The following is a 20,281-nucleotide window of genomic DNA, read 5'->3' as shown; positions in this document are numbered from 1 at the left end:
AATAAATCAAAATGTCAAATATGTGTTGAGTCTAAGTTTGTAAAACATCCTTATAAGTCTATTGAAAGGAATTCAAATCCTTTAGACTTAATTCATACTGACATTTGTGATATGAAGTCGACACCATCTCGAGGTGGAAAAAAGTATTTTATTACTTTTATTGACGATTGCACTCGATATTGTTATGTTTATTTGCTTAATAGTAAGGATAGAGCAATTGAAGCATTTAAGCAATACAAGAATGAAGTGGAGAATCAATTGAATAAAAAGATCAAAATGATTAGAAGTGATAGGGGTGGAGAATATGAATTTCCGTTTGCAGAAATATATTCGGAATATGGAATTATCCATCAAAGTACTGTACCTTACACACCTTAATCCAATGGAATTGCGGAAAGGAAAAATCAGACATTAAAGGAAATGATAAATTCTTTATTAATAAGTTCCGGATTACCGCAGAGTTTGTGGGGCGAGGCTATCCTTACAGCTAACCGAATACTCAACAGAGTACCCCACAGCAAAACGCAATCTATTCCATATAAAAAATGGAAAGGAAGAAAACCCAACTTGAAATATTTCAAAGTGTGGGAGTGTCTAGCAAAGGTACAAGTTTCTTTACCTAAAAGGGTTAAAATCGGACCAAAAACTGTTGATTGCGTTTTCATTGGATATGCTACAAACAGTAAAGCATGTCGGTTTTTGGTTCATAAATCCGATAATCCCGAAATTCACGTTAATACGGTAATGGAATCAGATAATGCTAAATTTTTTGAAAGCATCTATCCGTATAAAACTGAATGTGAGTCATTAAGTGAAAGACCTAAACGACCTCGAGAAGAACCAAAGGAAAATACTCCAAGTATAGAAGATCCAAGGCGTAGCAAACGTCAAAGAACATCTACTTCCTTTGGACCAGATTTTGTGACATTCTTACTTGAAAATGAGCCTCAAACTTTTAAAGCAGCTATGTCATCTTCTGATTCAGCGTTTTGGAAAAAAGCAGTCAATAGTGAGATTTAATCAATTTTGGATAACCATACATGGGAATTGGTAGATCTTCCTCCGGAAAATAAGCTTTTAGGTTCGAAATGGATCTTTAAACGAAAAGTGAAAGCTGATGGCACTATTGACAAATATAGGACAAGACTTGTTGTCAAAGGTTATAGACAAAAGGAAGGCCTTGATTACTTTGACACTTACTCGCCAGTAACGAGGATAACATCTATTAGGGTGTTAGTGGCACTAGCGGTCGTGTATGGTTTTGAAATCCATCAAATGGATGTTAAAACAGCTTTCTTAAATGGAGAATTAGAGGAAGAGATTTACATGGAATAACCTGAGGGTTTTGTGGTAACTGGTAAAGAAAAGAAAGTGTGCAAACTTGTTAAGTCGCTTTATGGACTTAAACAAGCACCCAAACAATGGCATGCCAAATTTGACCAAATAATGTTGGCAAGTGGGTTTAAAATCAACGAGTGAGACAAATGTGTTTACATTAAAAATACTACAGGTCATGAAGTCATTGTTTGTTTATATATTGATGACATGTTGATAATGAGCAAAAACATGGCAGATATAAATGCTACTAAGCGCATGTTGGCTAGCAAATTCGATATGAAAGACTTAGGAGTTGCTGATGTGATCTTAGGAATCAGAATTCACAAGACTCCACAAGGTCTAGCATTATCACAGTCTCACTATATTGAAAAAGTACTTGACAAGTTCAAGTATTTGGATTTCAAAATTGCCAAGACTCCAATTGACGTGAGTTATGCACTTCAAAAGAATGAAGGTGAAAGTGACTCACAACTGGATTATGCAAGAATATTGAGAAGTTTGATATATATCATGAATTGTACGCGCCCAAATATAGCATGTGCTATTAGTAAACTGAGTCGGTTTACAAGTAATCTCAATCACATACATTGGATGGCAATGAAACGAGTTTTAGGGTATCTCAAACATACCCAAAATTATGCTTTGCATTATAACAAATATCCCTCCGTGATCGAGGAATATAGTGATGAAAATTGGATCACTGGATCATCTGAAGTTAAATCCACGAGTGGATATGTTTTCACAATTGGGGGTGGAGCAGTGTCTTGGAAATCATCCAAACAAACGTGCATCGCCCGTTCTACAATGGAATCTGAATTCATAGCTTTAGATAAGGCCGGTGAAGAAGCTGAATGGCTCCGGAACTTCTTGAAAGATATTTCATTTTGGCCCAAACCTTTGGCACCTATTTGTATACATTCTGATAGTCAAGCGGCAATAGGCAGGGCAGGGAGCGTTATGTATAACGGAAAATCTCTTTATATACGATGGAGACACAATACCGTTAGACAACTACTCTCTAGTGGTATTATCATAATTGAGTACGTAAAGTTAAGAGATAACGTATTGGATCCACTTACAAAAGTTCTATCTAGAGAGGCAGTTGAAAGATCGTCAAAAGGAATGGGATTAAGGTCTAGGATAAGTCATCATGGCGGTAACTCTACCTAGCAGACTGGAGATCCCACGAGCTAGGTTCAAAGAGATCAAACAAAGTTATGAATGATGGTTCAACATTGTCAAATAACTCAACCCATTCTTGTGATGAAGACAATGTTCAGAAATCGAGGTAAAGCATTAAGGCTTTTTGATGAGTCAACAAAGCTTAAAGGTTTTTTAATGATTTGCTAAGTCTGGCAGGATATGACCAAATAGTGTGTCTATAGGATTACACGTTTAGAAATTACCTATGTGAGTGTGAAGTATAAGCCGCTTCAAGAGGAATGAAAGTAAAGGCCGATTCTCTAAGCACTCATGAAACCAAGCGGTGTTCATGGCTGAAACGAACACAACTGTGAGAACCATAGATGGTTAAGGATTGATTGTGTGACTTATGTTGTCTAGGTATACAACAAAGCTCGACGGCTCAAAGATATCAAATCTACCGATTGACCGAGTATATCCAATATAAGTTCACTATGGAAAGTTCAAAGGGAAACCTACTTATCCAGATGCAATTAATTCTTGCAGGTAAAACACACACGTGTCTGTGCATTCCTTTATTTTATAGCCATTCCCCATTCATGTGGAGGAAAAGAGGGTGAATGAGAAATGGAGGAAAAATAAAATATTTGAGTTTCTCTCCTTGGCAAAGGGACATTGTCCCATATTAGAGGAAGAAAAGGCTTTTGATGGGTATATATATAATTGCTCTTCTTCTAGCTCTTAAAGAGTTAAGAAGAAGGCAAGCCTCGCGCCGTCGTCGTCGCTCGCTCGCTCGGCTTCGGCTTCGGCTTCGGCTTCGGACAAAGATTGATTGATTAATCTTTTTGGACAAAATTCTTTTTAATTATTTAATTAATTAATTAAATAATTAACGAAAAAATTCAATCCGGAATAAGCCATGACCCGCGACCCGGTCCAGCCAGGCCCGTTTTCTTTCCCGAATTATTTTAAAAGTTGCAAACCTTTTCAGAAATAATGCCAGCAACTCTATAAATATACTTTGAATCCCAAACTCTTTCCTTACAAAATTTTCTGATCTTCTTCTTCTTCTTCTGCACAAAAATTTCAGTGTGTTTTACAGCATTCGAGTGGTTCGCTGTTCACCGGCGTTTTGGTACCAACACTCCGGTGAGTTAAATCGTTCTATCCTGGGAGGATATATTCCAGCATCTCGGGTACTTAAGGGGAATAATTTTCTTAAGGACACACTGTATATTCAGTGAGCTCGATTTGTTCCTACATTATTTTTTTGCAGAATTTATTTCTTTAAACAAGTGTTACTAACTTTCTGTTTTGTTTATATATTTAAGAAAGTTTAATGATTTAATTGTGTATTACAGCAATAGAGATTTATAACAGAAACAACTAGTGCAATATCAATTATCCTAAGCTTGTTAATCTGCACTATTTTCCTTTCTTCATTTGCTTGTGCATATCATCTTAAAGGCCCTGAAGCTGCTGGTAATTCATTCTTTTTCAAACAATATTAGTTCTCACTTTCTGGATTTATGTTGTTTTCATTACACTATTTCAGTCATCATATTTCTTTATTAGCATGTTCCAAAAAATTATAATACTTTTTTAAATTTAAAAATAATTTAACTTGAACTTTTTTTTTTTTTTACACTTAATGACAAACTTTTATAGATACACAAATGTTATAATTTGTTTAAAATCACACGAAGGGTCGGATGCACATTTATCGAAGCGGTGTCACGCGATACCGCTTCGTCGAGTTTTGTTACTAAATATATGTATTAATACTGTGAGGAAGCGGATAAGTAGGGAAAAATGATACCACTTGGCATAAATTATCGCTGGGCACATTGGTTGTGTGCTTGAATTTACTCTAAGAGATTAGAGGTTTGAACTTCAACTAGAACATCTTTTTTGCAAATATTTGAGAGAATCTATATGTGATTAAAATTTTTGATGAAGTAGAATTTAATTCAGGACTTTTTCTAACAAAACCAATAAACTAAAGTTATTTCTTGTCTAAAAGTATGATAATTAAAGTTATTATTCCTATTCTTCTATAAATTATGACATCGCTTACAAAAAATCCTGCGTACGTCCCCTGACTGCAAGTATAAAAAGTTTCAAAGTTATACAAATATTATAAAACCATAAGTTTCAAATTTCTTTCTTTCTTTATTCCTTAAATTTCGTATCCAGTCAAACTACCTCGTATAAAAATGTTGTTTAACCTATGCGTGCAGTTTTGTAGAAGGAAAAGATATACGAAGACAGAGGCTTATAAATGTAAATGATTTCTCTGCTTCATCAGCGCTTAATCCCAGTCAATTTAAACCATTGGCTAACTATGATGGTATCTATTCATCTGTGGTAGATGCAAGAACAATTCCAGCAATCAACACTATTGGTATTACTATAGCTCGTTTAATAAACGAACCATTAGCTCTCATACCACCTCATTCACATCCTCAATTTTCTGAGCTCTTGACTGTCTTAGAGGGTAGTTTATATGTTGGCTTTCTTGTTCCTCATTCAAGTAACTTGCAAAAGACTCAACTCGTTTCCAAAATCTTGAATGATGGTGATGTGTTTTTTTTCCACAAGGTCATATTCGCTTTCAATATACTGTGGGAAACACTAGTGCAACAGTAATCCAGGTTTTCAACGGCGCAAATTATTTATCTGCCATAGTTCCTAGTTCAATCTTTGCTTCTGATCCTCCTATTAGCGATGATTATCTTGCCAAAGCTTTTAAATTGGATAAGATGGTGATTGAAGATCTTCGGAAGAAATTCTCCTAAGACATGTCCCAAACGCCCGGTCATCAAGGGGCATGACGACGCCTATCCTTTCTGATAATACCGGGCTTTATATAATCTTTGATCAGTGATAAGTTTGTATATTAGTAAACAGAAGCCGCTATCGCTCACTTGCATGATGTCATTCATGTAGTGAAGGTTTTTGTTTGCAATTAGTTAATAGTTCTGTTGATCTGTTGAAATAAAGATGCAGGGATGCCTGTAAGTTTTAATAAATCTTCTCTTCTTACTTGTAAGTCGTTCACAACAGAATAAAATTTGAGAAAGATCTATATATGTCTCTGTAACTCCTAGATTCTCTCAAATGTACCACAATTCCACAAATAATAAAAGTTCAATGATATTTAGTGTTAGAATTGTATGACCATTTTTCAGCCAATGTACCCGCAAATATGCACGGTCGACAAGTAATAAAGTGATAAATATGTAGAGTATCGTTCTCACGAGGACTTGTTATTAGCTATCAACTAAATTAACTAAAACGAATTATTTATTCAAACGGTTTCTCAAGTTGTTGATTTTAACTAACTACAAATAATATAAAATACTAAAATAAAGCAATTAACGAAGACAAGTAGGCAAACTTAGAGACTAAATTCAGTAACAGAGAATGTTTCAGTACTATGAGTCAGCTAACAATCCTGTTGAATTTTTTTTTTTTTTTTACTTAAACTGACTAATTAATTTATCTGATTTATTAGTTAATAGAATTAATATTGCTCATAAGAATATGTAGAGTTCTTATTCATCTATTCAAGCTAACCTAACACATATGTGTCTATGGAATTAAAATTAACAGATATCATTAACCGCTTGTACTTGATAAGATGAACGTGTTGTTTGACCAAAAAGAGCAATTTTCGGTTAAACTACTAAATTTATATAATGATGGGTTAAATCTAACTAAGGATGATAACTCTAGTTGTAAATCTTAAAAATGTGCGGAAGGTGGGGACAGATCCCGTAAATGATTGATGACAACAAGTGCAAAGTATTCTTAAAGTATGAGCAATAATGGAGGTGTAACTGATAATAAATGGCATTCAATTAAATAAGGAGAATGATTCACTCAATAATGGATGGATTGGACGAATATTTCCCCTAACAATGATGAGTGACAGAAAGATCCAAGTTTTGTTTGAACAATCCTCAGAAATGGTGGAAAGATGTGGAATAATGCGAACAGGAATCTTTGTCAAAAGGCAATCTTTGTATTTTTATATGTGTGAGAGAAGCTTCTACTGAAAAGTGTTCTTATCAAATGAATATTACATGCCCCTATCATTATCTCTTCTTTCTTTATATATGGAACATTTTCCTAAGAAACCCTAGTAGTACAAGTGTAGAGAATATCCACTAGAATATTTTCTTTTAATATCCTACCCTGAAAAACTAGTTGTTACAGCTCTTGTCATCGATATTCAGCCTCGACCTCGACCCTTGTCGACACCTCGATTACGGCTTTCGTCGGCTTTCATCGACATCACGATTGCGGCTCAAAGCTGACAACTCGGCCAATGACTTTACGGCATCCTAGTCCATCTCGACCGACTCTTTCCTTAATGCCATATTACGCTAAATATCCTTAGAGCAGATTTTGACATATACAGTTAGTCCCTCCACTTATTAAGGTCAATCCCACGCGGCCTTGATGAGCGGACTCTCTTTATCGTGGTTGGAAAAATTGGGCGAGCAAGTCGAGTAGTGGCGTTTTAGATGAGGTCACGATATGACCTTTCGTTAGCTGCAACCTTTGGGGGTCGTATCGTTTCAGGATGATGTCATGCGTCATTGTGGGGGCGTTTTCTCGATGTTTTGCATCGTTTCCCGTGATCCCTCCATTTCGATACCTACGCTGGGTAATGATGGCCTGATTTCTCGGTCATGGCGCTCGAACTCTTATAAATAAGGATGCGAGACCCTTTATTTGTGTTTTGCATACTCTTAATACGAATCCCTATGTTTTCTTCTTTATTCTTTACATTGAATCCCTATCTTCTCTTTGTTTCGTTGTTGCGTATTCACTCCCCTGATTCTGGTGATTTCTAGTTGCTTCTAACCCTTCCGTACTTAAAATATCTTCTCTTGAAAGTATGGTTAACGTACCTTCTGGTTCCGGCGCGGCGTCTGACCCTATCCCGTTGTCGGTGCGTATGCTTCTTCATGATGATAGTGTTTCATTGGCCATTGAAGATGAGAATTTCCCTACGGTGGAGAAAATAATCCCTAGTAGTGAAAAAGTCAGGTCTGACTTTTCGAAGATGCCCGAGGAATAATCTGAGGCCTCGAAATCAACGATGAAAGAGATCGATCTTGCTGAGTTTCGGGCGAGGTTTAAGATTCCTGCCCATATCGACCTGATCCCAGCAGAGCGCGATGTGGTACAAGTACACTGCCCCGGGTATTGTGCGTTCTATGCGTATCCTTTCTATGTTGGCTACTCCTTTCCTCTTCTCCATTGGCGGAGGAATTTTGTCGCTTTTTCGATGTTTGCCCGACCCAACTTTCTCCATACATCTACACTCTCATTCGCATGTTAACAAAATTCGTAGAATTGGCCGGGGTCGAGGTCACACTTCGCCACCTGATGCATCTCTTCGCCCCTAGTTTCTACAGGGGACGATGCTGCGTCTTCGCCACCGAGTAAGTAAATGTTTGGTGGTGAAAATGGATGATAAGGCAAATCGCCAGTTCTAGCTCAACTACGTCTTCATCAAAACCGAGGACGTGGTGGCCAACGCGAGCGGATTCACCGAGACTTGGAATTACGCCCGTAAGTATCTCTTTTTTAGTCGAGCATTTGTTTTGCCTATTTTAGTCATGGTCTGACATTTTGTCCCTTCCTCATGCAACCGAGACTACGTCCTCTCCTTTGGTCGGGGACATTCACGACTGGGTGAGCCGGATTCTGCCTTACATAGTGGGGGTTCGTAAATGGCCGGCCTTTCTCAAGAAGTTTGGGCCTGCGCCTTCTGCGACCGTGAGTTCATATATACATCTTTCATCTATACTGTTTTGACCTCATGGTTGCTTGCTCATTGTAGTTTTATGTAGGAAGTGACAATCTTTTATTCTTTCCTTTTTCAGCCCGAGGACCTTCAAATAGACCGAGGGCCCCTCCTCCTGCATTTCGTAAGAGGAAGGCTTCTTCTTCTTCGGGGTTTGTTCCCGTTATGACCGCGGCCAAGCCTGCTCGATTGTTCGCTTTTGTTCCTTCTTCTGCCGCTGTTAGGTCTGCCCGATCGTCAACTATACCTGCAGCAGGACTTACGACTTCCCTTTTGCATCATCTAGTAGACGAGGATGATGAAGAAGAGCTGTCACCGAGTGGAGGTAACTTGCTTCCCCGCAAGAGGAGATTAGTGATGGAGGATTTCGTCGTCTAAGAAATGGCGACCATAGATCTTGAAGGTGACGCCGAATTGCCGTCTGTGATTCCGCCATCGTCTGAAGCAGATGAGGGTATATCTCTCCCTAAGACCGTGATAGGGTTTGAAGGGTCGTGTGCGAGAGTCCCTGACGACTTGCGGTAGGATGAGCCGTCGGCCTCGCGACTGGCCGAGAATCTTTCTTTGAGAACCGACTTAAAAAGAAAGTGTGTGGCCGAGGAATGTTATGATATGGGCTCTGACATAGATGCCAAGGAGGTGAGGATGATGGGGGAAGGACTCACCTGACTCGAGGTGAGGTTGGAGGGGATCACGCGGACTATTGTGATCCCCATGGATCGTGATTTTCTGGTTGATACGGAGGACGTGGTTCCTTCTCTTGGTCCTCTCTATTCTGATGTGGAGGGTAAAACCCTCGAAAATTTTAAGGATGTCACTCTATCTAGGAGCATAGCCGGCCTCGTTCTTAGGGTAAGTTTTTCGACCCATCTTCATTCTTGTATGGCGAGTTCAGAGTTTCGTTCTTACTTTTCATTTTATTTTTCTTTCAGACTGTGATTTTGAAGATTGAGAGTGCCCGACAAGAGGAAAGATACAAGGCTATTTTTCAGAAGATGGAGCGGACATACCGTGAATACCGTAATAAGCATCGCGAGATCTGCAGACGGTTCGGTGAGAGCGGCAACTTCCGGGCTCTCCGAGATGAACTGAAGGAGAAGGATGATGAGTTGGTAAGAGTCATAGGAAAATGCAGCGTTCTCGAGGGAGCGCTAAGGGATTAAGAGAAAGAGCTCGAGGTGAGCAGGGGGTCGAGGCCCAATGTGCCGACCTTCAAGCCCAAGTGGTTTCATTGCGCGCCGAGCTCGAGGAGTGTCAACTCAAAGCGGATGCTCTGAGTGGCGAGGTCGTTGAGAAGGCAGCGGCTTTGGAGAAGGCAGAGTTGGCCCATTTGCCGGCTGCGAGGAAAGCGGCCCAGCTTGATATATTTAGGGATCTAATGGTGGCGGGAGCTGTTTTAGAAGCCGACTTCGAGGATACTCGTGTCTAAGGCACGTAAAGCTCGGTTTGCTTGTGGCTATGATCCCGCTACACCAGAGGCCAGTGATGATGAGGAGGATATGGGGATGGAACAGATAAAATAGGATGCTTGGTACGAGGATGAGTATCCTGCTGGCGATGGTGATGGCGATGGCGATGGTGATGGCGAAGAGGTAGACGGAGATGGCCTGGGCGATCAAGCCGGTGGTGCTACTGGGCCACGCGATGATTAGTTATTTTTCCTTCTTTTTCATTTAGTCGCAGACTTGTGTGTATTTTTTGTAGGCGTTTATTCGAGCCTTTTTAAAAGAATATTCTAAGTACGAAATGTTAATTCTGTTATTCGTACCTGATCCTTTAATTTTTGTTAGGGTTTGTATGCTTTTTGTTTTATATTTTGTTGCTTGGTTGCCTTAGTCATAATAACTTTGTTCGAGTAGGTTGAACGAGGTGGAAACAAATCCTATGTTTGATTATGGCTGAGGGCCAGTAGGTGTTGGTTCGAACAAGGTCGAACACATCGCATGTTTATTTATGGCCGAGTGTCGATTAGGTGTTCATTCGAACATGGTCGAATATAACCTATATTTAGTTGAGACCGAGAGCCGAGTAGGTGTTAATTCGAATGAGGTCGAATGCAACCTTCATCTAGTTAAGGCCGAGGGTCAAGTAGGTGTTAATTCGAACGAGGTCGAATGTAACCTTCATCTAGTTAAGGTCGAAGGCCGAGTAGGTGTTAATTCGAACAAAGCCGAATGTAACCTTCATCTAGTTATGGCCGAGGGCCGATTAGGTGTTAATTCGAACGAGGTCGAATGTAACCTTTATCTAGTTAAGGCCGAGGGCCGAGTAGGTGTTAATTCGAACGAGGTCGAATGTAACCTGTGCTTGGGGAGAGCAGAAATAAACGTCATGTATTTATGCTTTGTTCATATACTTGGAGAGATTTACATATTTTTCGGGCGCTAGCTGGCAGTTCAGTCCCAGTCCCAGTCTATCTAGTCACTTCATTGGTCGAACTGGAAAAATAGTAAGAGATCGAGCAATGAACTTGCCCTCCAATGCCTTTGTCTGTGCGTACTTCAATCCTGAAGTATCCCCGTCATCGCCTCGTTAAAAACATCCTCGAGAAAACCCAATTGGGACAAAACTCGAGTGAGGGAAAATGAGTGCGACTTTGGGGACCTCATCCTTTAAAAGTTGAAGTACTTGAGGTGTGTAATATTCCAGTTGTTTGGTAGTCACTTTCCTTCCCTTGTTTCTAGTGTGAACGACCCTTTGTTTGCTGCTGCCGGGATTATGTAGGGGTCGTTCTAGTTTGTTCCTAGTTTGCCTTCCCGCGGGTCTTTGCTTGCTTATGTTTTGGCTTTAAGCACGTAGTCCCCGACTTTGAGTGGTCTGATCTTTTCCTTTTTGTTATAATAGCGTTTTGCTTGTTGCTTCTGGGTGACCATTCCCACGTAGGCCATATCCCTTCGTTCCTCGACTTTGTCTAGTTCCTGCATTCTACTGTCATCGTTTTGGGGTCCGCTTTCACGGGATTATCTTAGGCTGGGCTCCCCGACCTCTACCGGTATTATTGCATCAGTCCCATAGACTAACGAGTATAGCATTTCTCCTGTGCTCATCTTTGGCATTGTTCGGTAGGCCCAAAGTACTAGTGGTCACAGTCCCTTGGCGTCTTCGTGATGTTCAATATTGACTTGTTGGAGGATTCCGCTTGCCCGTTACCCATGGGGTGGTAAGGCGTTGAGAGTATCCTTTTGATGTGCCATTTTTCAAATTGAGGTCCATTGTCGCAGCTGATTTCTTTGGGGAGACTGAAATGGCATATGATGTTTTTCCATATGAAGGTGATCACTTCCTATTCGCGTATTTTGGGCGAATGCTCCTGCTTCCAACCATTTAGAGAAATAGTCAGTTAAAACCAGGAGGAACCGTATGTTACATCGGGGAAGTTACTGAGTGCAGGTGTTCGCCTGCTTGGGGGCGTACCTCTGGCATTGCTCACATTCTTTCACAAAGTCCGCAGCCTCCTTCTTTATGGTGGTCCAGTAATACCCTGCCCGTATGAGGCATCTAACTAGAGCTCGATTGCCGGAGTGAGCTCCACAGTGGCCTTCGTGTACTTCTTCAAAGACGCGCCACGTCTGATTTGGGCCTAAGCATTTCACTAGAGGGCCACCGTATGTCCTTTTGTACAAGTCGTTGTGGATGATGTTGTATCTGGCTTCTTGCATTCACAGCTTATTGGCCTTTATTTTATCATTGGGGAGTATATCATCCTGCAAATATATAATAATATGGCTGCGCCAGTCCCAAGTCAGGTTTATGGTTCTTACCTCGATTTGGTCTATCGACGAGTTGAGGAGGTGGGCCACATTTCTTTCTCAGGTTGTAATGTTTTTGTGGCTGCAGCTAACTTGGCGAAGCTGTCTACCTCGGTGTTCTGTGCTCAGGAGATCTGGTCGAGCTGACATTTGTCGAACTTGGGTAGCAGCTTGCAAATTTCGGTCTGGTAGTTTTGTAACCTTTGCTCCTTAATTTGGAAAGTCCTTGTGACTTGGTTGACCACGAAATGAGAATCGCAGCGCAATCTTAGCCGCTTCACCCCGTATTTGCGTGCTAGTCTCAATCCTACAATCACGGCCTCATAGTCAGCCTCGTTGTTAGTCATGTCCGGACATCTTATGGATTGGCGAATCACTTCGCCTGTTGGGACTTCGAGTACGAGTCCCATCCCATATCCTGACGCATTGGATGCGTCATCGGTGTACAGGATCTGGAGATCTCGTGTTTGGGGAGAAGCGTGGACGACTTCTTTTTCGACTTCGGGCATTATTTTTGTAGTGAAGTCGGCGACGAAGTCTGTGAGGCCCTGTGACTTTATTGCCGTTCGCGGCCGATATGTAATATTGTGCTTGCTTAGTTCGATAGCCCATTTGGCCAACCTACCCGATAGCTCGGGTTTATATAAAATGCTCCTTAAGGGAAAGGTCGTGACGACCAAGATGGGGTGGCATTGGAAATACGGTCTAAATTTTTGTGAAGCTACGACTAAGGCCAGAGCCAGTTTTTCAAGATGGGGGTATCTTGTCTCGGCATCGACTAGTGTTTTGCTAATGTAATAGATGGAGGATTGCGTACCTTTATTTTCTTGGACCAGGACTACTCTCATAGCTACTTCGGACACGGCGAGTTAGACGAGGAGGGGTTGTCCCGGTTCTGGTTTTGAGAGAAACGGTGGCGAGGACAGGTACACCTTTAACTCCTTTAGGGCTTGGACACACTCAAGGGTCCATTGGAGACCGTTCTCCTTTTTTAGCACGCCGAAGAACTTATGGCACCTATCAGAAGATCATGAGATGAACCTCGAAAGGGCGGTGATACGGCCAGTCAACCTCTGGACCTCTTTTTGGTGGTCAGGTGCTCTGGTATCCATTTGATGGCCTTGATTTGGTCGGGATTGACCTCGATACCTCGCTGGGACACTAGGAAACCCAAGGATTTTCCTGAGGCCACGCCGAATGCATATTTTTCGGGGTTCAGTTTCATGTCATATTGCCTGAGTATGCCGAAGGCTTCTCTCATGTGGTCGATGTGATCTTCCTTCCTTTTGGATTTGACCAACATGTCATCGATGTAGACTTCCATCTTTTTCCGAGTTGTTCTTTGAACATCTTCATCACCAACCTTTGGTAAGCTGCCCCGCATTTTTCAGTCCAAAAGGCATGACCATGTAACAGTGCGTCCCTTGGTGGGTGATGAAGGTGGTCTTTTCCTGGTCCTCCTCCTCCATGAGGATCTGATTATAGCCCGAGTAGACATCCAAGAAACTTAGTAGCTCATGTCCGGCCGTTGCATCGATGAGTTGGTCGATATGAGGTAACGAAAATGATTCTTTGGGCCAAGCTTTGTTCAGGTCAATGAAATCTAACATCCGCCACTTGTCGTTCTTCTTTTTCACCATGACTACGTTGGCGACCTATTAGGGGGTACTTCGACTCTCTAACAGAGCCATTTTCCAATAATATTTCCACTTCTTCGTGCACTGCATCATTAATTGCGGAGTTGAACTTACGCCTAACTTGCCTCACCGGGGGATAGAGTGGATCGACATTCAATTTGTGTGTGGCGATCTCCTTTAGGATACCTGGCATATTTACACGGCGAAAAGCGAACAAGTCTGCGTTAGCAGTTAAAAATTCACTAAACTTACCTGGTTCCTGAAGTTTGCAGCTGATGTAAGCTTTCTTGTTGTGGTCGTTGCTGTCTAATTGAACGGGGTCGAGGTCCTCTATGGTCGATCATGAGGCCTCGACGACCATATCGAGGTCTCTGATGACGTCTTCACTATCATCGCATACCGACCTCGACCCTGTTGATTGCTATGCCTCTTTTTCTTTATTCTTTGATTGTTGGGTAGATGTGCAATCTATGGCGATGCGGTAGCATTCCTGTGATGTGCGTTGCTCCCCTCGTATACTAAATATGCCCCATGGAGTTAGGAATTTGATGGCTTGGTACAAGCTAGAGGGGAAAGGTCTCATGGTGTGTATCCATGGTCACCCTATTATGGCGTTGTATGTCGTGTCTTGATCCATGATGTAGAATGTGGTCTCTAGAGTGATGCCTCCCGCCAGGACGGGGAGTGTGATCTCGCCAGATGTTCGCTCAACTGCATTGTTAAAGCCTGTTAGTGTGATGCAGAGTGCCACTATCTTGTCCTCGAGTTCTATTTGTGCCAATACTCGAGGATGGATAATACACGCACCACTCTCATCGTCTACCATAATTCGTCTTACATCGGTATCTAAAATTCATAAAGTAATAACGAGAGCGTCATAGTAAGGGAAAGCCAAACCGTTGATATCTGACTTAACGAATATGATACTTTCTTCGAGTTCATCATACCGTTCGTGGGCGTTTGACCACTTGAGCTTGTGGATTGTGGTAAAATTCACGTTGTTGATGGTAGTGTTGTCCCCGCCACCGATGATCATGTGGATGGTGCGGGCTTGCGAGGGCGATTTTGGCGGCCCTTGATGTTGTTCACGTCCTCTGGCAAAGTTGGTCCTTCCCCGATTGCTCAGCAATTCTTTGAGGTGTCCCTGTCGCAGCATGTTTATGACCTCCTATCTTAGGGCAATGCAATCTTCGGTTTTGTGTCCTCGCTCTTGATGGAACTCACAGAGGGCGTCTGATTTTCTGGTATTCGGGTCTGATCTCATCTTTTGTGGCCACTTCACCTTTGGTCCGAGCTTCTCCAAGGAATAAACGATCTCTGTAGTAAAGGGGGCATAACTCTCTCATTCCGGTAAGTCTCTATTCTTGATCGGTATGGGCCTTCTTTATGGCGAGATGAGGACGCATCAGGAGTTCTGACATATGGGAGATGTCGTTCCCGTTTGGTCGTGAGGCCACGACTATGTCTCTTCTAATATCATTTCTCCGATCCTTTCTGGGTTCTGCTTGTACCGAGGTCAGTCAATAGGTCGGCCATTGAGGTCATCTTTTTCTGCTCGTACTTCGGCACAATATGCATTATGTATTTTGTCCCAAGTTGTTGGGGGATACTTTATAAGCTGACTTAATAATTTTCTTGTCTCCCTGGAACCATTTCTGCTCTGTCCGTTTTGAAAAGCAGCTACCGCTATTCCTTCATATACATTGGGCAAGGTCATTCTTACTCGGTTAAAACGGGCGAGGAAGTTTCTCATCCCCTTTCACGGAGACTGTTTGATAGCAAATATGTCATTTACTCTTGCCTCGGCCTTCTTGGCCCTGGCATGGGCGGTCACGAACTTATTGGCCATTTCCTCAAAGGTTTAATGGAACGTGCAGGCAGTTGTGAATACCAGGTTAGTGCACCTCTCGTGAGGGTTTCGCCAAATTTCTTTAGCAGAATGAAGGATATTTGTTCCTTGGCGAGGTCATTGCCTTTCACGGCGGTGACATAATGGGTCACATGATTCTCGGGGTCAGTTGTGCCATCATATATTTTTAGATAAGGCGGCATTTTAAAGGTCTTTGGTATGGCATGTGGGGCAGCGCTATCACTGTACGGCTGCTCGACGAACCGATAGGCATCCCTCTTCGGCAATAGCTTTGGAGCGCCCGGTATTTTGTCGACCTTTTCTTGGTGTTCTCTCATTTGGTCCCGAAGTGCCTTGTTCTCGTTTTCCATTTCTTCCATCCTTTGCAGAATGGCAGTGAGAGCGTCGTCGCCTACAGTGTTAACAACATTATGAGTGATACTTGTCATCGTGGGAGGGGGAGGAGATTGATCATGTTACTCGTCCACTGGGGGGTGTAGCGCAGGTTCTCGCATTTATTGTGACCGCATCCTAAACGGGATGGAGGACACTGGTCAGTGTATCAATTAGCCAGGCCTTAAGGAGCCTCTTTATCTCTGGCGGTGCCTCCTCTCCCACGGATGTGGAGGCTGTCTTACCAAGAGATTTTGTGATGCTGCAGTGGGGAGGGGTGATCCACCTCGCCTAGGAGAGGCCTTGGGCGTTGTATCCTCGTCCACTTCTTTAGTGGATGATGTTCATAAGGTTGGTTGGGAGGTCACTCATTATTCTCGTTTTTTCTTCTCTGTTACCTGCCATATTAGATCTATGCATACAGAGAGAAAAAGGCTCTTGTTTTTTTTTTACGTTAGTAACCAGTGTCGATTGTAGATCTAGAAGAAACTAAAAGACTTAGCTAGAAGATCCCCACTAACGGCGCCAAATATTTTGACCAAAAAGAGCAATTTTCGGTTAAACTACTAAATTTATATAATGATGGGTTAAATCTAGCTAAGGGTGATAACTCTAGTTATAAATCTTAAAAACGTGCGGAAGGTGGGGACAGATCCCGTAAATGATTGATGACAACAAGTACAAAGTATTCTTAAAGTATGAGCAATAATGGAGGTGTAACTGATAATAAATGGCATTCAAGTAAATAAGGAAAATTTTTCAGCCAATAATGGATGGATTGGACTAATATTTCCCCCGACAATAATGAGTGACAGAAAGATCCAAGATTTGTTTGAACAATCCTTGGATCTGGTGGAAAGATGTGGAATAATGCGAACATGAATCTTTGTCAAAAGGCAATCTTTGTATTTTTATATGTTTGAGAGAAGCTTCTACTTAAAAGTGTTCTTATCAAATGAATATTACATGCCCCTATCATTATCTCTTATTTCTTTATATATGGGATATTTTCCTAAAAAACCCTAGTAGTACAAGTATAGAGAATATCCACTAGAATATTCCTTTTTAATATCCTACCCTGACAAACTAGCCGTTACTGCTCCTGTCATCGATATTCAGCCTCGACCTCGACCCTTGTCGACACCTCGATTACGGCTCTTATCGGCTTTCATTGACATCGTGACTGCGGCTTATGGCTGACACCTCGGCCAATGACTTTACGGCATCCTGGTCCATCTCGACCGACTTTTTCCTTAATGCCATATTATGCTAAATGTTCTTAGGGCAGATTTTGGCCTATACACGTGTTACCACCCTTGCGTTAGCGGAAACGAAGGATATAATATTCCTTACTTCAAGTTCTATAGCACAAGTAAGGAATCAAAGAAGGGAAACTTTCTTAAGTGCCTCTGTATAACGCAGGAAAACAATGATTTTGTTGAGCTAAAGTCGAGCAAGATCACTAACCTACCCCCTGTCATACCCTGGGGAACAAGTGTATGATTATATATATATATATATATATATATATATATATATATATATATATATATATATATATATATATATATATGCTATTTTGAAGGTAGTATGTTATGGCCAAAATCTTAAATCCTGGCGATGTGTTTGTGATTCCACGGGTCATATTCACTTCCTTATAATGTGATACGTCACACTAATGCAATTGTAATCCAGTCTTCAACTTCCAATCATATTATCTATCTGCCGCAATTCCTAATTCAATGTTTGCTTCTTATCCCCATATTAGTGATGATTTGCTTGCCAAAGATTTTCGATTGGATAATTGTTTACCCGAAAAATGGATAGAATTGAATTTATACATAGTTCTAAGTACACATGGTATAGCTTGGCACAAATCGAAAAATTAAGTAGAAATATATATCAAATATTGACTGTAAAAAGGAATGAAAATACAAACCAAATTGAGTAGAGAATGATTTATAAACAACCAAGATGAATCAATGTCCAAATCCCACAAAAGAATAATCTCTGTTATATCTTTCCATGAATGTCAATAATCATTTACATATGGGAGTGTATAGATGTCTTAATCTCCCCTTTACAGAAATGATAGCCACTCTTTTATAGTGGAGGGATCCTACTTTGGATATAATAAAAATACATAGTGGGGATCCTATGATAGATTAGTTAATTAGCTTTTTCTTAATTCCCGCCGAGATTCTCTCCCTAAGTGTGGCTACAACGACTCCTTGTCTCATAGCTCGATCTTGGTTGGTCTTGGTACTGATCGAGCTCTGGATCTCGAGCTCGATATCGACTCGAGCTCGATATTGACTTAGGCTCGGTATTGATCGGTCTCTGGCTCTTGGGCTAGATAACACTACTTCACATCATAGTTTGATATTGGCCTGAGCTCGATACTGACTTCGAGCTCGATATTGATCGGTCCCTGAATCATGAGCTCGATAACCTGGTTTTGGATCTTATCTCAATATTATGAAGACGACCCTCGATCCATCATGTTCCAATCTTGAATAATTACATGAAGGAAAAAATCGGTTTTGACCGTATACAGATAGTCCCCTCATTTCTCGGGAAGAATGTGGCGAGAAACGACATAATTTTCCAATGATACGACTAGATATACACTGATGTTTGCATCGAGCCCGACCATGACATATGTGATAAATGTCCCGTCGGTTCAGTTACCAAGGCATTAAATGTGTGTCAAACGATAGTCGGCCACTGCTGATATTGAACCGTCATCGCCAACTCTATAAATAGCTCCTCTCTCCACCATTTTTTACTTTCAGATCTCCAATTTCCAAATCTTCTAAGTTCTTTTTTGCATCTTCTGATTTCTTCATCTGCAAATCTGTGATTTTCACTGTAAATTTCTTCTCAAAATACCAAATACTTCTGATCTTTGTTCACAGCAATTTAGATGGCCAAAACGTCAAAAATTATTCCTCAAAAAGAGAATGCCTCTTCATCGCGGCCTGCCGGCGACAAAACAACGGTGGAGCCACGACCTGAGGAGTGTGTTCTCGGGGGGTGTGTTCTCACTTCAGATTTTAAGACCGATAAAGCCTCACCGGTTCTCGGTCGATGTGAGCCAGTATCGAGGTATATATACTCGATAACTGAGGGATACCTTAAGCAGGTAAGGAAAGATTACAACTAGGAGAACAAAAAAGTGGTAATCCCGGGGAAGAAGATATTACCACCTATGTGAAAGGGTTTTTAAGTGTGTATACTTATCCTTTCACGTTGGACCCCCTCGACCCCGTTGTCGTTGACTTCTGCCGCCAGTATCAAATAACCCTAGGACAAATCCACCCTTCCTTTTGGCGAATCGTTATTCTGCTCTGATTTTTTGTGAGCAAAGTCGAGGGGATGCCTTTTACACTCGACCACCTCATTAGGTTATACAACCCCTGCCGCCTCTATCGAGATGGGTTAATAAAACTTTAACGCCGAGCTACCAAAGTATTGTTCTTGAGCATAGACGACGATAAGGACCGAGGTTGGATGAGCCGGTTCGTTCGAGTGAAGACTTCCGACCTTATCTCGGTCGAGAAGATTCTATTTCCCGAGAAATAGAATATGAAGCATAAGTACAATTTTACTATTAGTTCCTATTATTTTGTTCCTTCGTTTCTTTCTCACCGATATCCTTTTCCGTGTATAGCAGTTGCTTGGATGCCCGGTGTAATTCCTAACCTTAAGAGTTGGGTACGGGACCTGGCCTCGACCTCTACATATGCCGAGCGCTCGTGGCACGATTTATCAAAGGGTTGATGGGAGGCCAAAACACATGGTAAGCTTTTTTCCCACGTCTTTGTTGACTTTCCAAAGCGTTTCTTACTTATTTTCTTTTTATACAGGCCTTGGCAAAGATGCTGTTATGAGGCCCTTATCTGGTGAGGAGGAGACTTCGGTCCCGGTACCGAAACCGGCGAAGGACAAAAAGAGGAAAAAGATCTCGACCTCCAAGGATCTGGAACCTAAGAAAAAAGCAACTCGTAAGCTGAGGAAGAATATCATCCTCCTGACCGAAGACTCTGTTCGGCATCTTAGGGATGAAGATGAAGAAGATGACTCCGGGGTGGTAGCCCGAGTGAAAAGGAGCATCAAGGCCTTAACGGCTACTGAATCGGTGAAAGCTACAGAGATTCCATCTCGTGATGAGGGAGTCTCGAGAAGAGAATTGGTCGAAGTCCCCGAGTCATCGAGGATCGAGGCTACCACCCTCCATAATGAGCCAAAGGTGGGTATGGCTATAGAGGCTGATCTTGAGCCCTCGAGGCCCACCGAGATGGAGAGAACGTCCCAAGTGATTCACTTGGGGCAATAGAAATTGGAG

General features: G+C 41.7%; 1 pseudogene; it reads left to right on the top strand.

The window, feature by feature from the left end:
• Nucleotides 1-2,488: 2,488 nt before the first annotated feature.
• On the top strand, nt 2,489-5,279 carry LOC107776216 (germin-like protein 8-2; annotated as a pseudogene).
• Nucleotides 5,280-20,281: the final 15,002 nt, after the last annotated feature.

The sequence above is a fragment of the Nicotiana tabacum genome, chromosome 14 (assembly GCF_000715075.1).
Source record: "Nicotiana tabacum cultivar K326 chromosome 14, ASM71507v2, whole genome shotgun sequence".
In the NCBI taxonomy this organism is placed as follows: Eukaryota; Viridiplantae; Streptophyta; class Magnoliopsida; order Solanales; family Solanaceae; genus Nicotiana; species Nicotiana tabacum.
The sequence above is the reverse complement of the archived record's forward strand: the minus strand, read 5'-3'. Positions and strand labels throughout refer to the sequence as shown.